Raw genomic sequence first — 17,459 nt, 5'->3', positions numbered from 1 at the left:
AACGGAGGGACCCGATATCACCTCGTACGTACAGGGTTTGTTCAGAGCCATCCTGGAAGTGGGTCCCGAGACGACCATTCAACTTGACAGGACACACAGATTGGGACTCAAACGCTCATCTATGGCCCTGCCTCCGGACATACTCACGTGTGTCGATGAGTTCCCTTTGAAAGAGCGTATCTTCCAGAAATCCAGAGTCAAAACCCCAATACAGTATCAGGGGACTCACCTGGTCCTCTTTCAAGACCTCGCAGCATCAAGCCTCCAAAAACGGAAAGACTTCCATCCCATAAGCACGTACTTACGAGCAGCAGGAGGGCGCTACTCCTGGGGTCATCCTTTCCGCATTATCTTCTGTCACACAGGCAGGCTTCATCAAATCAGATCAGATCCCTGGAGGAGGCTCGTCGTGTGCTGGACCTGAAGGAGGACACTTCCGACCCCTATATCACAACAGAGTAGAAGCAGATAGAGCTGGTACTTCAGTACGGAGTGGCCCCGGCGCCTTCCCGGGCGGCCTGCAACCGGATACCGAAACAATAGCCACTATCTACACCAGCTGGCACCTCCTCCTGGCCTGCATCACCCTGATGGAAAGGACCTTCCTTTGGAGCTCCCACTCCGGCTTCTCTGATTGCAGTTTTCTCTCCTTTATCTCTGTGTCTGCAGCACTACAGAGCGGCGGCCAGCCGGGCCTGAGCGGAATGGACAGCTGCATCCACGACCCCACCAGTACCTAAATGGACATACCAGAAATTGACTCTAATTCCTGTTATTTTAGCTTTAAACCTTCGTTATTACTGTTTATTAGGATTTAGGTCCGGCTCAAATTCCTTTTTTGAGCCGAACATGGGAAACACTGCTGCAAGCCTTACACATTCTCGAACAGAGCTCGCCATACCTACTTTGCATGTATGACCCTTCTCCCTTACATACGTAGCCATTACATAGCACTCTTTACCCAGATTCAATGTTACATAAAGTGAGCATCCTCACACTAAATGTCAAAGGTCTTAATCATCCCTTGAAAAGGAGCTCTATTCTGTCATACTTTGAACACTCAGGGGCTCAGATATGCCTACTACAAAAGACTCATCTTCTTCCTAGGGATGAGCACAGGTTCCACTCCAGACACTTCCCAAATCAATTTTTCTCCTCACTTCTAAATAAAACAGCAGGGGGAGCCATTTTAATTTCCTGACACTTTACAGGCAAGGTCATATCTAAAGAGGCCGAATTATGGAGCAAATTTCAAGCATACTTCTTACAAATAGGCACTGAAATAATCACAATCCCCTCCATATACTCGATCAGTGAAAGACAAGAGGTATTTTTAAAGCAAGCAGTGATGGAGATTATGGGGACACTGGGCCGACTGACTCTGATGGGGGGTGACTTAAATCTCGTCTTTGATAACAACATGGACAGATCTGCAAAAAGACAGGGACAGACAGGCATACTCTCGGAGGAGGGTCTTACCTCGCTTAACAGCAGGGATCTCACAGATATCTGGACGAAGACAGATAGGCAGGCACGTGACTACACATATTATTCTTTCGCGAGGAAAATATATGCCAGGCTGGACTACTTCCTAGGCTCTCGCAACTTGATTTATAAAGTACAAGACGTTACTATTGAACCCCGCTCTCTTTCTGACCATTTGGCAGAAATTGTCACTATAGACTTTCCAAACAGAGGTACAGCCCCAAAACATGGTGTCTGCTAAATATTCTCCTGCAGCACCCTGACAATGTAGAGCCAATAACGATACCCGACTATCTTACTATTAACGATACCCCAGAAACTGCTGTCTCCACCATGTGGGAAGCACTGTAGGGGGTGGTGAGGGGAGAACTGATTTCCATATCGTCAGCCGAAAAAATAAAGAACGCAGGGTAAGAAGGGACGAACTCTCCCGGAAAGTTGTTGAACTCAAGCGCATCCACAAACGGACGGAGCCCCCTGGGTCTGGAGGCAGTTGGAAGCCGCTAGAGCCCAACTAGCTTGTACTGACACAGATAGGGCAGAATATGCTGCACTCCGCCTAAAGCATCAATTCTATGTCGAAGGCGATACAGCAGGATGTCTCCTTGCCAGCAGGCTAAAAAATCTGAGGCAGGAGCGACGGGTTAAGGAGGTCATGGAATTTGAGTGCCAGAGGCAGACCGAAGCCCCCCTTATTGCAAAAGCCTTAAGAGACTATTACCAAAAGCTATACGTGGTGCAGAGCCTACGGCCAGAGGGGGTCCAACTATATCTCCAGGAGGCACACACATCCACCCTCACTCCAGATCAGAAAGAAGATCTAGATAGCCATTTCAAAATAGAGGAAGTCATCTCCTGTATAACCTGGCTACAGATTTCTAAATCCCTAGGCCCAATCGCTTTTCCGCCATCTTTTATAAAACGTTTTACCAGATTCAAGCACCTCTCCTCACCCGACCAGAAGGAGGGTGGGGGTTGGAGGAAAAGAGGGGGGGGGGAGAGGGAAACGGAAGAAACTTATTTATGTTGGCCAGACTACACAAAAAATAAAAACTTGTTTCTCACAACATAAAAGCCGTATTAGGTGCTGCAATGAACATGCACCCTTGGTATCTCTTTTTCTTGTGTTAAATCACACACCATCTGATATCAGTTGGCAGGTCATTGAACTAATACAGAAACCACCACGGGATGGTGCTATATAACTAATACTGAATAAAGTGGAGTGTCACTGGATTTTGAGATGCAATAGCATCAACAAAGGACTAAACACAATAGAGGAATGTAACTCAATTAATTTCCATTAAGATGTCTTACATTTTCTTGATCACAAACTTCTGAATATAACCTGGATACTTTGCTAAGTGATGATACATTTTACCTGAGGTGTACAACATATCTAGATGGATTTTCCAGCCATGTTAGTTGTAGCTACTTATTCATAGCACATATTTGCTCTGAATATATGTATGAAGTGTTTTTGTAATTTCCCTCATTTATATTGTAAATCTTGCTCTGTTCTGTATTACAATGTTTTTTCTAGTAGTTTTGTTTGGATTTTAAGTTGTGGTAAGGTATTGTTGTATAATGTTCTTGCACAACAATTATTTATTTTTTTTACACCAAATTTTATTGAGATTTTACAACCAACGGGGCGGACCCCCACAAGCAATGTTCATACAAATTACATGTCATAGGTATATAAGCTGCTGTTGAAGGTAAATTCAATTATGCTGATCTGTATTTTGAATTAATTTTGGTATCCGAACACACCGTTGGACAGCGAGTCGTTTGTATTGACTAACGCTCGGGATCTAAGAATTGCAGGATATGTAAGTATTCTTGCCCACCCCTTGTCCTCCCCATTTCCCATTGCTTTCTTCTTCCCGTCTTTCTCCTTCCTTCCGTTCCCCTCTTTTCCCCGCCCCCCCTTTTCCCTCCGCCCCCCCACCCACCTTCCACTTGTGTGTTTCCATTACCTCCCTGTTTCCCTTGACTACAGAGTTTGAGTTTACCGCTCTTCCTTTCATTTTTACAGATGACGGTTTTTGTATTTGTTTCCGACTGGTCATTTATTTGTACCATTCCACTGATTAATTCTTTCTGCTTTCTCACCACATCAGTGGGCGGTGAGTCATTTAATTATTTGTCTCTCCTCCTCTTTTCTTTATTTTTTCTGATTTTTTGGATTAAGAGAGATAACTTACTTTCTACCTGACTATTTTTTCTTAGCTGGACCCAGATTAATTTGTGTGGGTTCGATTGAAAGTTCTTTACCACTTGGAAGGTCATTGGGAGGAGCCATGAAGGTTTAAATCAAGGTGCTGCCTCGTTTCCATCTGCAAAGGCATCTGATGAAGACTCATGTCGAAATGCATTATGCCGCATTTAATCAGCAATAAAGCGATTTTCCCTTCAATCCCTGCTGTGTCCTTCTGGGTTTCTTGAAGAGGAGTTACCTTTGGAAGTAGTTTTAAAGCGCAAGCCAGTCACGCGTGGAAGGACCCGCTCGTAAGAGTCCGAGGTTTGCCTGGCAACTTTTTGTTTCCCAATGAACTTGGTCTTTAACCTCGAACCGTCTCATAGATCCTCCCAGCAAAAGGTTATTGCACGGAAGCAACCCAGATTTGACGGGGGAGCACGGACACTGATCTGCTGTTCCGTGACCCTGCTGGTGAAAGCACATTGAGGCTGAACGTCAGGGGACACAAGGGAGATCGACTTTTTAAACAAGGACATTAATTTGGCAGCACATCTTACCTCTAAAATGGCACTGACAGCATGAACATGCTAAAGAGCTCCACAGAAGACAGTTCTCAATCTGATGTCTTCTGGGATTGGTAGTCTCTGACATCGGACTACGCAACAGAAACTCTGTGTTGTTAATTGGGGCCAGCTGTACTCCAATGCTTTGGGAGGAGCCATGAAGGTTTAAATCAAGGTGCTGCCTCGTTTCCATCTGCGAAGGCATCTGATGAAGACTCACGTCGAAATGCATTATGCCGCATTTAATCAGCAATAAAGCGATTTTCCCTTCAATCCCCGCTGTGTCCTTCTGGGTTTCTTGAAGAGGAGTTACCTTTGGAAGTAATATACATATATATATATATATATATATATATATATATATATATTACCTACTGGAGATCGCCAGTAGGTATATATAGTTAGGATTTTTTCTCTATGGAACTTTTGAAAATTCTATGTCTAATAACTTTGGCATTTGTGGACGGAATCGGCTGGAATTTTCAGGAAAATGGCACATTTTGTTTCTGAGCAGCCCCTGAAAATTTCGGGGGGTTTCGTCAAGGGGGGGCCGAGAAAAAAGGGGGGTCCCAAAACACGTTTTTCCCTTTCATTTTTACATAGGGCGTTTGGCCTCACTTTTAGCTCGAACGGCTGAATGGATTTACACGAAACTTGGCAAAATTGTAGGGACTGTTAGCTCGATGTGCCTTTGCTGGGTCTCAATATATGTGCTCCAGTGGATTTCGAGAAATTAACGTTTAAAAAAACAGATATATCTGTGACAGCGTCCCGGATAGCGCTCCAGATCGCGTACTTTTCGCGTAACGGAGCTTTGCGAAGCGAAGCTGATTGGCTCTCCGGTGTCTGTCAACATTCTAAACAGTCCGGTGCGGCCGCCATCTTGTCTCTCGGTAGGATCGAGAGACAAGAAGAGGAGAAAAACGAAGGGGGAATTTAATGAAAGGGGGCAAGGTAGACCCCTCTTGACACCCTGGGAATGATGTTGGGGTTATTAAAGGGTCCCGTGGGGCAAATAAAAAAAATTTAATTTTTCGCGGTAGAAGCGCTTCCCGGTTCGCGAACCGGGTCGCAAACTGGTAGCGAAACGGGAATTCGCCATTTTGTGTTTCGATTTAATTAAATTACAAGATGGAGTATAAACAATGTGAGAAATGGGTATAAGGGGGTACGGGAGACGTATCCTGACCCCCTATGTTTTCTGAGGGTGGTTGAGGAGGCTCATATATGTTGATACTTGTCTTCCACCGGCTGCGTGTGAGCGTTTTTTTTTTTTTTGCTGCGTGACTTCTGTTGACGTTCGATTCGAAGGAAATCAGGAAGTGTTGACCGCCATTTTGACACTGCGAGTAAATATATTGTTAAAAATAATTGTTATAAATTAATCCGTATTGATAAACATTGTCTGCGCCATCTTGCTTTTTTCCAATGCCACACTTTTGTCGTGCACGGCAGCCATTTTAGATGCCTTGACCAGACCCACTCTCTGCACGCCGCCGATCCTCAGCATGGCTCCCCACCCTCGCAAGCATCTCCCACATGCACTGGTCACCCACGCTCTCTCTCTCATGTATGGGCCATAAACCTCCTCCCATATGCGCTGCTCTTCCCTGAGAATCACACCCCGTGCTGAGGAAAATTCAGCCCAGATTACAGCTGATGCCCAGGCTGCTGGCACAAGACGCCACTTAGTTCCCATCTTGAACGGTTACCAAATAAAGAGACGGGCGCTGGAAGCAGGAACACAATAACAGAGTTTTATTTCTCATGAGGAGAGCTTGTCATTTCACTCTACATATCATACAAGTACCACTCAGCCCCCCGGGCCCCTAATCCTGAGGCAGAATTGCCACTGCAACAAAGGACTTAAACTCCTGCAAAGAACACCATGTAACATTTAATATCATTTACCACCAATGTTTTCATATATCAGTGTTGCTGAACTCACTCAGTGAAATGTCGCTCATTTCATTAAATCACTTTTAAAGCATCCCTTATAACAATGCACCCAATCCTATGTGGAAGTGCTTATATTAAACATGACATTGCTTTAACCAGGATAGGCAAAGAAATGACACAGTGATGTAAAAGTTTCTGAAAGAAATGCCAAGAACGTCCCATGTGAAAGTGAATTTTATCTGGCAATTTTTTTCTTTTCCTTCTCATGAAATGAAAGTTAATGCCAGGTTCGTTACCTGCCTCATCTGCAAAAAAAAAACTCTCGAGAGGGACCGAAAAAAAATATAGCTATGGTAATCATACCATGCATCGGCACATGGAGAGGTGGCACCCTCTTAATTATTCTAAAGCACAACTTCGAGATTTGGTGGATAACCCCCGACCGGCAAAAACATCCACCAATGACTTAGCAATAAGTGAGTCAGAGGCAAGGGAAACGGTCCCAAATCTGCAAAAGAACTTTGGGCAGATGAGATTGACTTGTGTAGCATGTGGAAAATTAATTTCATGCGGAGAGATGAGTATTACTTTAATAAATAGATCATATGAAAATCATCAATGTCCAAAACGTCCTAGAAAGTAATTTTTGTCATTTTTGAGGAAGAGAGATAACCTACAGTGGTACGGGGTCGTTTTCGTTCGTACTAGGGGGGCCAGGTGACATTCCTTCGGGGTGGCTTAGGGGCATTTAAAACAACTTCCCTGATACAGGTAGCATATAAAGTAGAGGCTAAATACCAGGATCTTTATCGATTGCTTTATGCTGTACAAAAATGAAAAACACATACAACAAACCTGGACCATTCATATTTTCAATGTTTCTGCGTACTATACTTTTTAACCCTTAACTAATTGAGCTGCTTCATTTCACCTGCTTTTTAAAAAAAAAAAAAAAAATCGGAAACAGTGGCCATTTATTCGAAACTTACCAATCTACGCGTTACAACTACGTTTGCTTTTTCAAAAACCTTTAATAAAAATGTTGGTGCCCAAATACGGCCTACAACCCCGTGGGCCGGCCACGGAGCAGGCTGGAACTGTAAATGGGGGGGGGGGTATTTATTTGTGGAAAACATAACAGAGTCAGTGGTCGTTGATTTCATAGTAAAAAGTGCGACAAGTGCAACAAAATCATATCGATAATTCATTGTGAGCAAGTACCAAAAGTGTCGACAATTCGAACCTTCAATAATAAATACAGTAATCAATGATGCATTAGAACTTAATATCAATTCATTGTTCGAACGTGTAATCAGTACCCGTCCCATGTCAATTCATTGTTCGAACGTATAATCAATACCCATCCCGGATCAATTCATTGTCCGAACATATAATCAGTCTTATCCCATATCAATTCATGTGCTAAACACTGCATACATATCTCATGATATCAAGGCTGAGCAATCGGGGCACAACAAGGAGTTGAGAGTTTCATTTGTACCGGCGCCATTTTGGGTGAGGTCAGGAAGGTCCAAGTATAGTCAAAATGTCTCCACCAACTCGTGGTTGGACCGGGACCTCTTTCGGCAGTCCAAAGGTTTTCGTTGAAGGGTAGCAGAGGGGACTGCCGACATGAACCATCAGTCAAAGTGGGGTGGGAGGCAACAATCTCTCCTACCGGGTCATACTGGTGTCCCACCGGAACTGATCAAGTTGGTAGTCTTGCAGGATTTTGGTCATTTCAAGACTGAGGCCGGCGCCGGCATGAGCGCGCCGACGTCCCGCGGCTACGTCGTGGTCGTTCCGTGGGTGATCATGGCAGTCATTCCCCATCGGGGGTGTCTGCGGGGGTCGGGGGCCCCCGTGGCTCTTATAGAATCTTCAAAGTTGAGGAGAACGTTTCTGGACGCAGGACTCATTTTCTAGTTGAACTCAGAAGCGCCGTTGCACCGCAACAGTGGACGAGACCCCCGCTGGGTGAGCGGAGCTTCATTGCCTCGCAATAGTGGACGAGACCTTTTGTTGGGTGAGTGGAGCGTTGGGGGTGCAGCCGAGGGGCCCCCACCTGTGGGGGTGGGAGAGGCTCGTTCGCGCCGCCTCTCCCTCCCAGCGCACCCCACGCCGACACCTGGCGTTGATATCCGTGATGTCCGGACCAGGCGATAAGAGGGGGGGGGTCGGAGGCAGAGGCAAGACATCTCCCCCCCGTGGCCTGCAGGGCGCCGCTTCAGGACCGAACGGGGAGCTCATACCAAGCCGGGGCCAGACCAGGAGATACGAGGGGAGGGGGGGGGGGGTCGGTGGCATGTGCAAGACATCCCCCCCCCAGTGTTGTCGCAGCCATTATTGAAGAAAGAAGAAGGTCCCGTCGGCCTCGGCTCCTCTCCTGGTGCACCTTACGCGACGACCCTTTTGTTGGGTGAGTGGAGCGTTGGGGGTGCAGCTGATGGGCCCCCACCTATGGGGGTGGGAGAGGCTCGTTCGCGCCACCTCTCCCTCCCAGCGCACCCCACGCCGACACCTGGCGTTGATATCCGTGATGTCCGGACCAGGCGATAAGAGGGGGGGGGTCGGAGGCAGGGGCAAGACATCCCCCCGTGGCCTGCAAGGTGGCAGAAGAAGGGAATCGGAAGACCAATACATTTCGGGCCATCCACCCCACGGCTGATGGCGGTTAGCCGGGCCACGCCATGCACGTGTCGAGGCCTCATCTTTCGGATGGGCGTAACCGTGGCCCTGTTGCACTTCGGGAGTTTCCGGAATGGGGGTAGGTATCTGCTGATTTGTATCTATTTCATGTTACCGTTAATGGCCGTGGCGGGCGGTGGGACAGACATGCTTGGAGCAGTGGGGGGGTGGCGGAGCCTAGCTACCTCGTGGCTGCCGTAACGTCAAGCTTGGCTTCTTTCACCACTTCCATGTTTCTTATTTCTAGCGAAGTCAAAAACTCATCAGTGGCCTACTGATTTTGTTCGATTTCTTTCCCTTCCTTTTCAAGTGTGTTTCATGCTAAAGTTTCTGTTTAACAGGATACAGTGATTACTTTGTATTTTACATATGTCTTCTTTATTAGGGGTACTCTCCGGTTGAGCCAGATGATGTACCTCTAATAAATGGTCCGGGTGGAACTAGTTTCTCAATCAGTGGGGAGTAGATGGGCATGACAGATTACAACGGGGGACAAAGGTCCGCATTACCCACCCTTCACTACTTGCAAAGACTAGACAGAATATTTCTATTCCACGTTATTTGCAAACAGAGAATACCTCGAAAGAACTATTCCTTGAACAATAAATGTCCAGCCAATCAATCAATCAGTGGGGAGAAAAACAGGCATGACGGATTACAACGGGGGACAAAAGTCCGCATTACCTATCCTTCACTATCTGCAAAGGGAGACAGAATATTCCTATTCTTCTCTGTTTGTAGACAGGGAATATCTCAAAGAGCAATAATCAATAAAAAATTAGTAGGACTATAACACTTTAATAACTTATAAATATATACATCGCAACAAAAACAGTAAACACCTTAAAACATTTTTTATTAAAACAGAAGCAACAATGACAACTAACAGTAGTGATATCCTGGGCGGGTGATGGAACTGGGATTGTTAATGGAAAAAGATCTACAGAGAAAGCTATTGGTGAATTATACTTCTCCGGAAATTTAAAACTCACAAATGTTTTATTTGTGTAATCGTTTCAGGTCAAACGGATTGTGGAAAAATGTTTGTAATGGTAGAGTCACCAAAAGGCAAAAAGTACACTCATGTATGAAAATCTTACTATTAATGCTTGACTGAGGCCAAGGAGATCAGAGTGCATGAGTCTCATGCTCGATCGATTGAGCTAGCCGGATCGGGCAACAAAAAGTTTAAAATAGTTATGTAAATAGTTATTTAATAAAATGTTTTACCCTGTTACTTTGCTGGTGTGTTGTATATATTTATAATATTTGCATAGGGTTTGTCGTTATTTTGGGTGGGGTGGGCGGCGGAGCCGAGCTGTCTTGCAGCCATCATGGTGTGGAGCTCAGTTCATCTCACTAGTTTCGTATTTCTCATGAGGGGTTGTTCTTAATGTTTCTATTTTAGCGAGGTCAAAAAGAGATCCCATTAGTGGCCTACTGATTTTGCTCGATTCCTTTTGTTTTTTTAAACGATTTTTCACTATCTGCAAAGACTAAACAGAGTATTGCGACTCTGTGCTTGTTTGTAAATAGAGAATGAACCAAAGAGAACCAATTCTAAAACAGTAAATGCTTGGATAACAATCAATCAAATAGAGAGAGAAGCAGGCACGACGGATTACAACGGGGGCAAAGGCCTGCGTTAACTACCCTTCACTATCTGCAAAGAGAGAGTACTCCTAAGAGAAAAGAGGGGGAAAGGGGGGAGGGGGGGACAGCGTTCAAAGCACATCAACGTGCATAAACACGAAAATGTTTTTACCTATCACGTACTTGACATTTGACAGCTTTTGATATTTGCTATTAAAAAACCATTGAAATTCACTGAAAAAACCATAGGTTATAGACCATATATAGTTAGGAATTAGCATTTTCAAAACCTTAATTTACTCGCACAAAACCATAGAAATTCGCATATATAGTTAGTTGCAATAACTATATATCGCGCACCCGCAATCCACTGCTGATGATGTCACATATTACATCATTCATGACATGGTCAGTGACATCACTGATGACATCTCAAATGACATCACTGATGACATCACTGATGACAACATCCAGTGACTGTATGTTTCTGTAAAGTTAAAATATGTCTTACATATTGAAGAATGAGTGGATGTATAAGTGTTTGGATGAAGGATTTAGTAGGTGCATGACTGATTGTATGAGGGAATGATTAAATGTGTCTCACTGAGTGCATGGGTTAGTGACTAACTGCTAATTCCTAACTATATATGGTCTATAACCTATGGTTTTTTCAGTGAATATATATATATATATATATATATATATTAGAAAGCAAAAGCCCTTGAGCTTGAGAGGGCACACGACGCTCACTCACACCTTCCGGCGCTGCTGGCCTCGCAGTAGCTTTGGCTGCTGAATTCCTTTTTAAATGATTCCAATCCGACGCGTTTCGAGGCTTGGAACGGCCCGTAATCATGGAGAAGCTTCACTGAAGGGAAAGGCGACTCTGTGCATTATATTCGTTTTTATTTTGACGAATGGAAACACCCAGACTTGGTGTGGCTTCAAAGATGACTCCAGGAATGCTGGTACATATAGTTCATGTTGCACACAGTAAATTCAAACCTTAAGCAGGCTACCGTCCCTCAGTGTTCATTTGCGCTTATTAACATCCTTGAGTAAGAAAAGAGTTCGTGCAGCCTTGCATTATCCCCCTTGAGTCAGCGTGCTGATGGGAAAAGAGGGTTTCTTCTCCACAGCCGTCCCCCGTTGGACTAAGGGTCATGGGAGGGACTGGTGCACCTGAGGTTCCGTGACGATCGTTAGTGGTGTTTTCGACTCGCACGAATATGGTCGAGTCTGGTATCTACGAACCGCAAATGACGAGTTTAGTGGGTGTGCGCAGTTTCGCTGTACTAGCCTAAACCGTTCGTTTGTTTCGTGGGTTTCTTCATCCGAGCCCACGGGTTCCATCTTAGATACGGCATCCATTTTGTCTCTTGCCCTCAAGTAGCCAGCGAACGGACGCTGTCCGCTTCGCGACCCTGGGATTCCCAAGACTCTTGCGGAAGCCACATGTTCCTTTGAAAGTGTCTTTATGATGAGGGGGATGATACTGTAAGGCAGATGGCCCCGCTCGAGGCTCGCCGTGCCGGTCTATTGTCTTAGCCGTGCATCTCATTAGGCGCGTCCCTTTGATGCCTGCAGCTCGTGTTTCCCGATACCACCCTTTTTACACCCTTTCCGATCTCCCCACTGTCCTGTCCTCCTCTGCACCTGTCCTTGTTCCTTCTTCGATCTGTTGACTGCTGATTGGAATGTACTAATGGTGGGAAGATGGGTTTTTACAGTTGGGAACCACCAAATGTTTCCGTACTTATGTTCCGGACCCTGAATGCATCAAAGCGACCCCTCTTGGGGATAATGATGGGAACCAAGTTGTAAACCTTTGTGTACCATGTTAACCTATGAGAGAAATGTGTATAAAAAGGAGCGACCCACAGTAGCAATTCTAATCAGATCCCGCGAACCTACATGCTGTGTACTTCACGTGACTTCTGTGTTCCCTGCAGTAAATAAACCTCGAATCTTTGACGCCGAAGGAAGTGTCCCGTGTCTCTGTCATTTGTACGCCGGAACAGGTTACCCACGAAGGTTTCAGGTGTTGTCCCCTGGCACCGCTGGGTCTTAGAAAAACCCAGTCCTTCAGTTGGCGCCCAACGTTGGGCTGCATCAGTGGTACCGGTCCAAGCCCGACGATCGTGAGGAACTTCGTGTGAAATCTCCGAGGGAAGGTGCACCCCGCTTCATCGATCCTGTTGTCGAAATAAGTGGCCCGACGACTTTTCCCGCGAAGATTCCCGCCTACTGACGGCTGCGACGGACTGCTGCCCTGACTGTAGACCTGCTTTGGCGCCTGGCGTAGACCTTGGTACAGCGAGACGATTGACGGGCCTTCCTGGTGACGCCATCGATCTTTGAGTTAAGTATTTGTGGGTCGCTCCCAAAATCCTTAGTTGTGGTTGCTTAGTTGTTGCATGGTTCCATTGCATTTGTGGTTCTTAGTACTTGGTTCTTTGTTGTACTATTTGACGCCTGCAGACGCCAAAAACCGAGGGTTTTGTTCATTGCTGGGACTTGGTAAATCCCGGAACCCTTGAGGTTTGTGAAACTTAGCTAGTGTGCAAGATGCCTAGCCGTAGTACTTTGTTCAGTTGTTTTCGTTGTTGTGGTACGGATTCCCGATTGGAGGACTCATGTCCGATACCTCCGGTTGGAACTCCAACGTATGAGCTCTACAGCAAGCACGGACTAGGTCCGATTACCTTTAATAAATATTGGATCTGCTATACTAAAAAAGATGGTGTCCTTAGTTGGCCACCTCATGGTAGTTTCGAGACCCCGATCTTAGATAACCTCGAGACTAAATTGTTTAAGAAAAAATCGAGGCCGGCCATGTTTGATGCCTTTCGGTTGTGGCGTAAAGAAGCCAAACAGAGAGAAATCAGACTGTTAAAACGTAGTCAGAGAGATGGAGTTGCTACCATAGTAAAGAAAGCAGAGCAGTTTCAGCGAGATAAGGAGGAAAAGGAAAAGGAAGTCTTCGATAGATTGCAACGTATGTCTGTAGATAAGTGCTATCCTGCTTTACCGGCGGATACGGACAAAAAGGAGGAAGGTATCGAGGACCCCTTAATGTCTTATCTCATGAAGTCACCACCTCCGTATGTACAGGGTACCGCAGTTCCTGTGGTTCCCCCTGCTCCTGCTCCTCAACCAGCTCCTGTCCCTGCACTTCCTGCTGTTCCCGCTTCTCTGCCTGCTTCTGTCCCTACTGCTCCTCTACTTGTACTTCCTCATACTCCTGCTCCCGCTGTCTCTACTGTTCTGGTTTCTCCTGCCGTTCCTTCTGTTTCTGGTACTTCTCTTGTTACCCCTTTGGGCTATTCTTTGTCTCCGTCTGTTCGACGTCGTACTCCCTCTGTAGCTGCTAACTTCTTTAATTCTCTTGGTCCTATTCTTGAGTCCGCTGGTTCGGACGGTCCTCAAAGACGTAGTCAGCTTCCTGGTGGTAGGGAGCGTGACTCATTGTGTAATATGGCTAAGGGTTGGATGAAATGCCCCGTTAGGAATCCTCCACGTGCGGTATTGAAAACGTTTGAGCAATTCAATATACCGACACAAAGATATGTTTTCGAAGAAATGTGCAAGGTTTTGCGTGACCTAATATCGGCTGACGCATCCGATGATGTAATGACTGCCTTGACTAATCTACAGCTCCAGTTTTCGAGCGGAATGATAATAGGTACCAATGTTCAACGTGCAGTCAAGCAATTACTGTCCCTTCGTCCTTCTATAATGCCCCGAGCATTGTTCGTAGAAGACATTGAAGGGCCGTTAGGAGTACTTGGTCAGTACCCCATGCGCGAAGTTCCACCAGTGTGGATGGCAGGTGATGCTGCTCACGTTCCGCCGATCCTGCCGCATTTCCAGAGAGTATGGATACATCTCCCATGGAAATGATCAGAAGTTTTGCAGGTGAAGCAATCTTTGCCTGACCCTCGCAAAAATCCTGCAGGGTATTATAAAGAATTATCGCAGCTCGTAGATGCTACGATAATGAATCTTGCCGATATCGATATGCTGTTTGGCAATGTCGTGCCGCAACCAGTATGGACAAAGATTCGTCAGGAGAATCATGCGAATGAATTAGGTGGTGATTGGGCTGCGCTTGTAGCAGCTGATGGTTTACAAGTTGGTGGTGCGAAACCTGAACAGTTAATTGCTAATCTCCCTCAGAGAATTATAACTCTAATGAAAACGCTTATGCCAGCCATGAAGGTAAATTGGGACAAACTGTCCGCTTGCAAGCAAAAGAAGGATGAGAGCGTCTCTGATTTCTTCACGAGATTTGAGGAGGCTTTCATCGACCACAGTGGTCAAGGCATGGGTACCGAAGGTGGTCAGAGGTTGTTTGTGGACAAATTTGTTTCAAATTTATTGCCTGACTTGAGCAACAAATTGAAAAATTCTGAAAGTGCGTGGGCTGTTTCTACTTCTGCTCAAATATTGGCTACGGCTCAATATTATGAGAATAGGGAGAAAGAGGAGAACGATCGCACTGATAAGAAGACGAAAGAACTCAAAACGAAAGTGTTGTTGCAACAGGCGTATCCCCCGCGTTCGAATCAGAATGATTCGCAACAACGTAATCGATCGCAGTCTCAGTCAAATAGGTCACAATCGCGGAATGATTCCTCCTCACAAAGATCATCGTTAGGGTACAATCAGTGTGCCTATTGTAGACAGGAGGGTCATTTGAAATTTGATTGTCCAGTGCTCAATGAGCGTAATAGTGGTAATTCGTCTAGAGGCGGTCGTGGTGGTTCTCAACAGACATCACGTAGTAGGGGTCGCGGTGCTCAGAACGATCGTTCCACTAACACTTCTGACTCCAATAATTGTTTTGATCAGCGTGGATCGTCGCAAGGGCGATCTGCTCAGTACCATGTAGATGATTACTACGTCGATCAGGGAACTGACGACGGTAATTACTAGGACAGCCATAGACAAGGAGAGGGAGTGGTATCAGTTCCGGTTGATCAGAGAGGGCCTTACGTCGCAGTTGCCACCTCGGGCGTCGTTGAGCCTTTTCTGTTGGACACTGGTGCAGCGAAAAGTTCTATTATGCATTCGAAACTCCCTGACGCACCTTTGTCTGGCTTAACAAATGTTTCCGTTGGATTTTCTGGCGCCCCTGTTAGCAATCCGGTTTCACGCCCTTTGCCTCTTACAATTGGGCCACGTGAGCTCGAAGCTCCGTTGATTTTAACCACTGGTTGTGGTGAAAATCTTTTGGGCCTGGATTTGCTAAAACGTTTATATGCGACTTTGTATTGTTCTCCTGCGGGAGTGAAGCTTACTTTGGGTGAGAGAGTTATCTCTCCAATGTACTTGTCTCTCGATAAGCTTCCACCGGAATTGAGTTCTCTTCCTGCATCTTTGTGGGCAACAGGTCCCAATGACGTGGGCCTGCTTGACATCTCCCCTTATGTTGTCCATTTGAAATCTAATGTGCGGTTGCCACGTATTCCCCAGTATCGTATCTCTCTTGATGGTGAACGAGCATTGTTGGCGATCATCTATGATTTGATAGAGAAAGACGTTATTGAGGAGACTCGGGGAAACGTGTGCAACAGTCCCATTCTGAAACGTACTGATCCTTCGAAACCACCTGTTTATCGTTTTGTTATCGATTTACGGGAGGTAAATAAAATTGTGATTCCTCAGTTCCCTGTTGTGCCCGACATCACGGCGCTACTGACTCTGATTCCAGCCTCGGCATCTTAGTTTTCAGTGATCGATCTGAAGAATGCGTTCTTCAGCATACCGATTGCTGAAGAGAGTAGAGATCTTTTCGGTTTCTCTCTTGGTGGACGCAGCTTCCGGTTTAAACGTGCTCCTCAAGGCTACTGTGAAAGTCAAGCCTTGAAGGGCCAACTAGATGCGTTCGTGGGCCGGCTGGTGCAGCCTTGATCCAATATGTTGACGACTTATTGGTGGCTGCAGATACTCAGGACATCTGCAAAATTGCTACGGTATCGTTGTTGCAGCATCTCTGTGACTTACATCACAAGGTGTCACCTTCTAAACTTCAATATTGTTGTCAAGAAGTAACCTATCTAGGTCACTTATTGTCAAAGGAGGGAAGGAGGTTGACCCCAGAGAGAATTGCAGCGATCGCCCGGATGACTGTGCCAACAACTCAGAGAGATGTGCGTGCCTTTTTGGGCATCACGTCATACTGCAGACAGTGGATCCCGAATTTTTCACTGTTAGCGAAACCATTGGTGGCTCTTACGTGCAAGGATGTTCCAACTCCTTTACCATGGACGGAAGAATGTCAGAAAAGTTTTTCTGAACTGCGTGACGCGTTGTGTTCGGCTCCTGTGTTAGGTACCCCTGATTACAGTGAGCCGTTCACGTTATACGTGCACGAGAGAGAAGGTTGTGCGTTGAGTGTTTTGACGCAACCTTTTGGTGGTAAGCAACGTCCATGTGCATATTTTTCCTCGACCTTGGACCCGGTAGCTAGAGCATTGCCGAGTTGTCTGAGAGCAACAGCGGCAGCTGCGGTGTCCATCCGACAATCAGCAGGATTGGTCATGGATAATATGCTTACGGTGATGGTTCCACATGCAGTTGACACTCTCTTAAATCGTACGAAAACTCAACACTTGACGAGTGCAAGGTTGTCTGGGTACGAGTTGACGCTCTTGGCAAGTCACATCCAGATAAAACGTTGTAATGTCCTGAACCCGGCGACTTTATTGCCAATTAGTGCAGAGTCAGATGAAGTACCAGCTCATGACTGTTCGTTAAGGACTGAGGAAGAAACAAAAGGTCGTGTGGACCTTAAAAACACTCCTTTGGATGATCCCGATGGGACTTTGTATGTGGATGGATCATGTTTTAAATTGCCGAATGGTGATGTCACGACTGCGTATGCTGTGGTAACTTTGAATACTGTTGTGGAAGCTGCGAGATTGAATCAGAACTCTGCTCAGGCTGCAGAGCTGATCGCTTTGACTAGAGCGTGTGTGTTGTCAAAAGGGAAACGGGTGAATGTGTTTACTGATAGTCAATAC

Source organism: Lissotriton vulgaris, chromosome 7 (assembly GCF_964263255.1).
Source record: "Lissotriton vulgaris chromosome 7, aLisVul1.2, whole genome shotgun sequence".
Taxonomy (NCBI): Eukaryota; Metazoa; Chordata; class Amphibia; order Caudata; family Salamandridae; genus Lissotriton; species Lissotriton vulgaris.
The sequence above is the reverse complement of the archived record's forward strand: the minus strand, read 5'-3'. Positions refer to the sequence as shown.